Genomic DNA, 9208 nt, shown 5'->3' with positions numbered 1-9208 from the left:
CTGCCGATCGATTGATCGCGCCTGCCGATCGATTAGATCGGCGATCGATTGCTAATGCCTGCCGATCGATTAGATCGGCGATCGATTGATCGCGCCTGCCGATCGATTAGATCGGCGATCGATTGCTAATGCCTGCCGATCGATTAGATTGGCGATCGATTGCTAATGCCTGCCGATCGATTAGATCGGCGATCGATTGCTAATGCCCGCCGATCGATTAGATCGGCGATCGATTGCTAATGCCTGCCGATCGATTAGCTCGGCGATCGATTGATCGCGCCTGCCGATCGATTAGATCGGCGATCGCTTTCCAATGCCTGCCGATCGATTAGATCGGCGGTCGATTGCCAATGCCTGCCGATCGATTGCTAATGCACACTATTTGCACACTCCTTGCACACCCTTTGCACTCATACAGAGGCAGGAGGTTTCTCAGTTCTGGTCGGGGTTTTTTGGGGCGTTCATTCAGGGGGATTTCCTCAAGGATTGGGACACTCCTTGATTCCATCCCTTGCCTGTCTCCCAAGCGCCACCCTGTGGGCAGAGCGCGGTACTGCGCGCCTGCCTCTCCCAAGATGGCGGCTCGGGTGTCGCTCCCCGACCTTCTAACTCTGGCTGCAAAAGGAGGGGGGGCACAGCAAGGAGCCCGCTCGCTCTAGTGGGATGCCTGCGCACGACGCCGACACCGATTCCACGGGTGCGATTTTCGGCGGCGTTTCCAATCGTGCGGACATCTCCTTCAGCCCGCTTCGGCCCGGGGGAGAGGGGCGGGGCCGCCAGCGATGGTCCCGGCGCAGCCCGGGCAGGCTCGGGGCGGAGCCGGGGCTTGGCGAGGCGGGGCACGGAGGTCCCGGGGACGGGACCGGGCGGGGCCGGGGCGGTGCTTTAGGGGCGGTCCCCAGTGGTCCCAGGCAGGCACCGGGGGCGGGGCCGGGTGATCCCGGAGCGGTACCGAGCTGTGCTGGGGACGGTGCTGCAGGGGCGGTGCCGGGCCCGCCTCAGGGTGATTGAATGCCCAGAAATCGCCTCCTCTGCCCCGTGCTCACACTGAGCTGCGGGCTGCAGCGTGCTGTCGGAGCTCCGCACACAGCACGGATTTGGGCTTCCCCTCCTCTCAAACCCTCTCCCCCTTCTTCCTCCTCCTCATCTTCCTCTTTGTCCTCTGTCACTGCTGAGGCTCTGGAAAGAACTGAAATTCTGCAGGGAGAGATGTCCTCTCGTGGCCCCAGGGACTGCCTCGGCACGGGCCACGAGCGCCTCCGGCCCCTGCCTTCTCCTGCTTGAAAAGATCACCTGGAGCCCGAGCTCGGGGGGGTGAAATCAGCTGAAATCCAGGTAACTCTGTCAAGTGCCCCCCAGGGGACATCGGCGGGGCTGGGGGATGAGGGTTTGAAACAGCAAATTCTTTGGAATATACACCTGTCCCTGTGCCGATGCTGCTGAGCTTCCTGCCACAGTATATCCCCACTCCATGAGGCGCTGTGAGGTTATGGCAGTGGGAATTGAGCAGGGAATTCGGGACTATGGGCATAATTCACGGGAGCTAGCAAAGCTGACAGCCAACCCCAAATCGGGGCACAGCACAGAGAACAATCTGTGTGCTGCCCTGTCAGCTCAAGCTCCTGGGCTGGCAAGTATTGGGAGTTAAATGTATGGAATTACACAAATCACAGCAACTGGCATCACCCAGAGGGGACAATCCAAGGCCCAAACAATTCCTCCACAGTCCACTCTGGGAAAAACACCCTGTGCCTGCCAGGAGCTCTGACCCTGCTTTTCCTACCAGCTCCTGAGCAGTGTCAGGGCCACCACGACGCCTTTAAAATCCAGATAAACCCCAAATCCTACACAGTGAATAATCCAAAGAAAGTACTGAATTGTTGTCATTAAAAGCTCAAAACTCATTAAGAATTCTATGACAACAGTGTAATGGACTCCCAGGAACCTCATGAATGCTCTCGGTTTCATTTTTGTGTATTTTTACTCCCTCATTTGGCAGCTTGTAAAACTTATCCTGGAATTCAGAGGTCAAGCAGGATCGACTTTGGATTGACCTTCACCTCTGGTCCCACTTTGTGCAAACACAACTCGTGCCCAGGTGGGTGAACTCATCACCTCAGCTTTTCACTCCAGAGTATCCCCTCCTTATTTCCCTGTAGATGAACTCAGATCCACTCCTCACCTCCACTGGTCATCCAAGCGTCCATTCTGTTCCCCACAGGCCCTGGTGGCCCCAGGGAGCTCCCTTGGCCTTTCTCCTGCCCCTCTGCAGCCCGAGGTCGCTACACAAACAGTTCTTGTGTCCCCTCTAAATGACCCCGGGTTTTCTGCTCAATGAATGGCATGACCCGTGCCCACTGCTCATGATTCACCCAACCAAAATCAAGAGCAAATGTTGCTTGGGCTTTAAGAACTTGAAATAACTCTGAAGCAAAAGAAATCACCTTTTTCTTCTGGTTTTTATTTTTATTTTTTCATTTAAGATGCTGGACTTGCCTCTGTGGATGTGTGCTGAGCTCTCACTGCAGGGGACTGTCAGGCCTGAATGGCTGTGAGTTCGTGTTCTTCTCAGTAGGGAATCAGAAATTATTCTTAGACCATAGAATTGTTTTCTGAAACCTTTCCCCTTTCCTCTTTGTGCCTTTGAATTTTTCAGCTGTTCCCTGTTGTCACTTCCCCTGCCTGACTTCTGTGCAGCTCCTAGCTGGGAAAAACTGGGAAAACTTAGGGGGTACAGAGGTGGAATTTTTGGCTGGATTTTTCTAACATTTCTAATTTTGCTGAACTTATTTCCCCAGTGAGAAGAGCACGAACTCACAGCCATGCAGGCCTGACAGTCACTGCGGGAAATCTGACACAGTATTAATAAGTAACCTTTCCTGAGAGCAGTCACCACCCCAGTCCTCCAGCCTTGTCAAATGTTTGCAATGAATGGACCCAAGTTCTAATCCTTAATCTAAATTTATGTCAGCTTTTGTTAGAAAGATACCGGACAGTAAATCATACAAGAGAATTTAAAAATTGCACAAAGAATAACAGGCCCAGACCAAACCCAACCACCCCCATCACCGCTCCACCCCAATTTTGGGAGAAACAGTGATACAGTTTATAAATACTCTCCTTCCACACTATTCAGTCCTTCACCGCACATCCCCAGAGAGGAGTCCCTCAGACCTTGCTCCCCTGAACACCAGGAGAGCTGGAGTTTCACCCAGATCCCACATTCCCATGGCAGTTAATCCCAGCAGGGAGGCAAAGAGGAACCCTGCATCCTCTGACATAGCCCACAGCACGGGCAGCACCAGGAGCCCTCCAGGCTCAGACCTCTGGTGCTGAAGTCTCTGGGCTTTGGCTGATCAAACACCACAGCTCTTGGCAAAGATGCCAGGAGAGTCGTGATTCTTCCTGTCCTGAAAGAGAGGAGGAAAAGAAAATTAAGTCGACTGCAGAAGGATTCCAGCTCTCAACTTCTGCTCTGATTCCTCACTCTGGGGTTTTATCCATGACAAGTGACACCAATTCAGAGTGCCCTTTTCCAGCATTTTTATTCCTAACTATTTCAGACATTAAAAGGATGCTCATTTCTCTTATTGTATTCTTTGCTTAATTTTATTAGAGGCATTTTCATCCCAGACCCCACTTGTCAGTTCTTCAATCCTTTAGCACTGGACTTGGCACAAAGGGATACCCGTGGTGCTGCATCACAAGAAATCCCAAAGAGAAACCCCTTCCAAACCTGACGGAGAAAGCTTTCAAGGCACTCCAGAACACAGACAGCTTTTCCTGCCTTGTCAGGCCACACCAATTCTGTCCCATCCACCTGAACTGTGCAGGTGAGGAAAAGGCTTTCCTTGCTCCTCGGGAATCACTGTCTGAGACCACAGATGTCCATCCTGGGCAGCACCTGGAAACAACGTGGGAAAGGCAAAATGAGAGTGTTTTCTATCAGAAAATTACTACTACTAATAAAAATAACAATCAGAACTTCTGGACAAATTTAGTAACATCACTTTGATATGAGAAATACAGGCCATGCCCATCCTTGTAGCCCAGGTGAAAACAGGAAGGAGAACTAGAGGAAAAGCAGAGTCCCTTATTTGATCTCTGGACACAAACGGAGGCCTTTTCCCTGTGAAACCAAACTCACCCTTCCAGGGTTCCTGAGATCAGCTACGAGGAGGCTTTTGGCACTCCAAGAGCAGCTGGGTCACAGCTGGATGCGGCTTGGGTCTGGGAGACACCGTGCTCCTTCTGGAATTATAGCACGCAAATGCCTGCTCCTGGCCCCAGGCCCGGAGATAAAATCTGTGGGGTTTTTCCCTGTGCAACATTGCTCACCCCTCCCAGGTTCCTGAGATCTGCACAGAGGAGGCTTTGGGCACCCCAAAGGCAGCCAGGGTTACAGGTGGGGGCAGCTTGGGGCTGGGAGAAATCCTCATCCATTTGGAATTTTATCAGGCAGAAACCTGGCTGGGTGCACAGGTCTCTGGACACGACCAGTGGCCCTTTCCCCTGTGAAACAAAACTCACCCTGCCAGGCTCCTGAGACCACTTAGGAGGAGGGGTTTGACTCTCCAAGAGCAGTCGCAACGAGAGATGCTCACACAGAAGGCCATGCAGAAGAGGAAACGAGCGCACCCGCAGCCCCCCAAGGCGCGCCCCAACGCCCCAGACCCGGCACCGCCAGCTCGGGCAGTCCCATAAAGCATCCCCCGCCTCCGCAGCGGCGGGACAGGCGGGGCCCGGGGTCCCGAGGAAACCGAGCGTGCCCGGAGGCGCGGCAGGACGGCAGCGCAGCGCCGCCTGGCGGCGGAGCAGGAGAGCAGCGCCGGGCCCCATGGCAGTATCGGTACCCGTGCGCCCCCTGCTGTCCGCGGCGATGCAGCGCCCGATGCCGAGTTCCACGCCCGTGTCGCCGAGGGAGAGGGGCACCGCTGGCTGGGGCCTCCCCGCCGACACGGACAGAAGCCGAAGCAGAAGCCCCCGGTGCCATTGGCGGCCCCTACCCAGCGGGCCGGGCTCCGCCGGGCCCGCGGCCCCGCGCGGTATCGGGTCGGCCCGCTCCCGTCTTCGTCGCACCCGGGCCCTGCTCCTGGCATGAAGCGCGTCACCGCCCCGCGCCGTCCCGCCCCCCGCGCGTCATCGCGTGCGTTTCGGGCGGCCCCGCCCCGGGGGCGGTGCCGGGGGCGCTACCCGGGGCGGTGCCGGGGCAGTGCCGGGGGCGGCACCGGGGGGCGGTGCCGGGGCGGTGCCGGGGGCGTTCCCGGTCGCCGTGCCGGGGTAGCCCGGGGAGCGGTTCCGGGAGCGGTTCGGGGGGGCGGTGCCGATTGCAGTCCCCGGTCACTGTCCCCAGTCCCCGTCCCCAGTCCTGGTCCCGGTCCCAGTCCCCGGTTCCGGTCCCCGATCCTGGTCCCAGTCCCAGTTCCCCGTCCCGGAACCCGATCACGGTCCTGGTCCCAGTCCCCAATCCCGGTCCCGGTCCCTGTCTCCAGTCCCCGTCCCGATCCCGGTTCCGGTCCCTGTCTCCAGTCCCCGTCCCCGATCCCGGTTCCGGTCCCTGTCCCAGGTCCCCGTCCGCGATCCCGGTCCCTGTCCCATTTCCCCAGTCCCGGTCCCCAATCCAGTCCCGGTCCACGTCCCCGATCCCGATTTTTCCCCCCCTTTCACACTGATTTTCCCCCGATTTATCAATGATTTTTTTCCCCATTTTTTCCCATTTCTCACTGATATTTTTCCCCCATTTTTCAGGGATTTTTTTCCCCATTTCTCACTGATTTTTTTTCCCATTCTTCATGGAGTTTTCCCCCCGTTTTTCACTGATTTTTCCCCATTTCTCACTGACTTTTTCCCCATTTTCCCCCCATTTCTCACTGATATTTTCCCCCATTTTTCATGGATTTTTTCCAGATTTATCCCCATTTCCCACTGATTTTTCCCCATTTTTCATGGACTTTTCCCCCCCGTTTCTTACTTATGTTTTTTCCCCCGATTTCTCATTGATTTCCCCCCCCCCCCCCCCCCCCCCCCCCCCCCCCCCCCCCATTTCGCACTGATTTTTTACCCATTTTTCCCCCATTTCTCACTGATTTCTTTCGCCATTTTTCATGGAATTTCCCCACCCATTTCTCACTGATTTTTCCCCCATTTCTCACGGATTTTTTCCCCACTTTTCCCCATTTCTCACTGATTTTTTTCCCCATTCTTCAGGGATTTTTTTCCCCATTTCTCACTGATTTTTTCCCCATTTCTCAATTAACTTTTCCCCACTTTTCCCCGTTGCTCACTGATTTGTTCCCCCATTTTTCATGAATTTTTTTCCCCATTTCTCACTGATTTTTCCCCACCCATTCTTCATGATTTACAGGATACTCTATCGTGAATGGAAAGCAATTAAAGGAAGGGGGGAGGTTACCAGCCACCTGGTCAGCTCAGACAGCAGAGCTGCACACGCTTGTGAGAGCCTGTGAATTATAGCAGGACAAGACATTAAATATATTTACTGATTCTAAATATGCATATGCGGTAATACATGCATTTGGAAAACTATGGGGAAAAAAAGAGGTTTATTAAGCTGCAGAAGAAAGAAGAAAAAAATTGGTTTACAAGGGATGGCAAGCAGTGGATACCAAAAGCTCTAGCCTTACAATTGTTAAAACAACTTCATTAAAGGAGTCGTTCTGTGCCTTCTTTGGGGTGAGGAAAAAAGGCTGAGGGGGGCTCCGACGTGGTTTGGGGCACCCCAAGGTCCCTGGGAGAGGGAGCCGGGCTGCGCTGGAGGAGCAGGTGAGTCGGGCATGGCGGGGGGTCATGGTGGGTGCCAGAACATTGAGAGGGAGGGGTGGGTGTAGAATGCATGAAAAACAGAACCTTAAAAAATAGCTAAATATAGTCTAAAAGGAATGTTTTATTGGCTTGTGTTTGGATAGAGGTAGGGTTTTTTTATAGATACTGTAAATAGAAAAGATAAAGAATAAAAATATAGAAGCAAATATAAGAAACCAATATATAAATATATTACATTACATTATATTATGTTATGAAAATAGAAATATATAAATATTCAGACTTTAAAAGGAATGTTTTATTGGTTTTTATTTGGTTAGAGGAGGGTTTTTTGAAAATAATATAGGCAAAAATATACAAATATGCAAAAATAGATACTGACATAAAATTATTATAACTATATATGCATATATATATGTAAGTATAAATATATAGAAATAAATATAAATATAAAATACATGTATGTAGTATGTAATAGAAATAATTTATCGATTTTAATATGTTCTATTAAATAGTATGTTATAATAGAATGTAAATAGCATCTAGTATATTAATATACTAGTAAAAACTACATTAAATAGTATATAAATATAGAATACACAATATAGACATATAAATCTACAGATATAAATATGAAAACTAAATAGAAAAATATATTCAAATAGAATTTAAAATAATCGAGTTTTTTGTTTCTATTTGGTTAGAGGCAGAGCTTTTAAAGAAATAATATTAAAAACTATGAACCTACAAATATAGATGGATATAGATAAAATAGAAATAACATTAGTAATATAAATCTATGTATATAATGAATAATAAAATAATATGGTATATATGATAAATAGAATAGCAATTAAATTGAATATATGAAATAGGTCTAGATTATGACTATAAATTAAATATTAAAAAATAGATGATTTATATATATAAAAGGTTTTTTTTTTCATTTGGTCAGAGGCAGGGCATTTTTAGTTTGGGTCGGGGTTTTTTTGGGGCGTTCATTGAGAGGATTTTATGACGGGTGGGGACTCTGGTGCTTGGAACTCTCTCCCTTCTCTGTCTGTCCCTGACAGGGCGGCAGTGCCGGGCTGAGTTGGGCGGCAGTGCTGCCGCCGTGTGGACACGGGCGGGTACTGCACGGTGCCCCTCTCAGGATGGCGGAAGGGCCCGCGGGCCGGGACCCAGCCCTGCGGCAGCGCTCAAGATGGCGGCCTCTCTAGGACCCCGGCGGATAGGCGTTTACATAAAACGCCTGCCCGCGCCCGCCGGCGCCCTCACGCCCGCGGCACCGCGGACCGCGCGGCCGTTGTCGGCACGCTCTGAAACATCCGGGAAAATTGGCGGCGAGCGGATCGGCGTCGGCGATGTAATCAGGCATCTTATGCCTACACACTGGGGTCCTGATTTTTTCCCGCCCTTTCTGCCGCCATTTTTGGCAGGTCAGCCGGGGTGCCGCCCGAGGCGCCATTTTGAGAGTCCCGACACGCTCAAGATGGCGGCCTCTCTAGGACCCCGGCGGATAGGCGTTTACATAAAACGCCTGCCCGCGTTCGCCGGCATAAAAATAAATATGCATAAATATAAACATAGACATAAACATGCACAAACGTTAACCTGCATAGATATAAACATAAACATAAACATAAACATAAACATGCAAAACAATAATAATAAATATAAATATAAACATAAATAGAAATAGAAATACAAACATTAATAAAATCAGTGAGAAAGGGGGGTAAAATCAGTGAGAAATGGGGGGGAAAAACCATGAAAAATGATGGAAAAATCAGAGAGAAATGGGGGAAAAATCGGTGAGGGATGGGGAAAAAGATCAACGAAAAATTGGGAAAAATCAGTCAGAAGTGGGGGATAAAAATCAGTGAGAAATGGGGGGAAAAGTCGGTGAGAAATGGGGAAAAAATCAGTGATTAATGGGCGGGAAAATGCATGAAAAATGGGGGGAATAATTCAGAGAGAAATGGGGGCAAATATCAGTGAGAAATGGGGGGGAAAATCAGGAAATATCCATGAAAATTGGGGGAAACATCCATGAAAAATGGCGGAAAAAATCAATGAAAAATGGCGGAAAAAATCAGTGAGAAATGGGGAAAAATGGGGAAAAAGGAGTGATAAATGGGGGAAAAAATCAGTGAGAAATGGGGAAAAATGAGGAAAAAATCCACGAAAAATGGGTGGAAAAATCCATGAAAAATCAACGGAAAAATCAGTGAGAAATGGGGAAAACATCATGGTGAAATGGGGCAAAAATCAGAGAGAAATGGGGAAAAATTATTGAAAAATGGGGGATAAAAATCAGTGAGAAATGGGGGGAAAATGGGGAAAAACATCAGTGAGAAATGGGGAAAAAAAATCTTTGATAAATTGGGGCAAAAATCATTGAGAAATGGGGAAAATAATCAGT

At 50.0% G+C, this 9208-nt stretch overlaps 2 long non-coding RNA genes across 2 annotated transcripts; one reads left to right on the top strand and one right to left on the bottom strand.

Annotated features, from left to right (window-relative positions):
• The first annotated feature begins 885 nt into the window (after positions 1-885).
• On the top strand, positions 886-2955 carry LOC148217678 (uncharacterized). The gene is made up of 2 exons (XR_015800866.1): positions 886-1335; positions 2000-2955. It is a non-coding gene; the product is annotated as an uncharacterized LOC148217678 (long non-coding RNA).
• On the bottom strand, positions 2441-5086 carry LOC148217677 (uncharacterized). Its single transcript, XR_015800865.1, has 2 exons — positions 3737-5086; positions 2441-3410 (listed from the first exon to the last, which is right to left on the bottom strand). It is a non-coding gene; the product is annotated as an uncharacterized LOC148217677 (long non-coding RNA).
• Between the last annotated feature and the right edge of the window lie 4122 nt (positions 5087-9208).

This window comes from Sturnus vulgaris, unplaced genomic scaffold, assembly GCF_052056855.1.
Source record: "Sturnus vulgaris isolate bStuVul1 unplaced genomic scaffold, bStuVul1.hap1 Scaffold_499, whole genome shotgun sequence".
NCBI classification, from domain to species: Eukaryota; Metazoa; Chordata; class Aves; order Passeriformes; family Sturnidae; genus Sturnus; species Sturnus vulgaris.
Note: the sequence above shows the minus strand (reverse complement) of the source record. Positions and strands in the feature narration are given on the sequence as shown.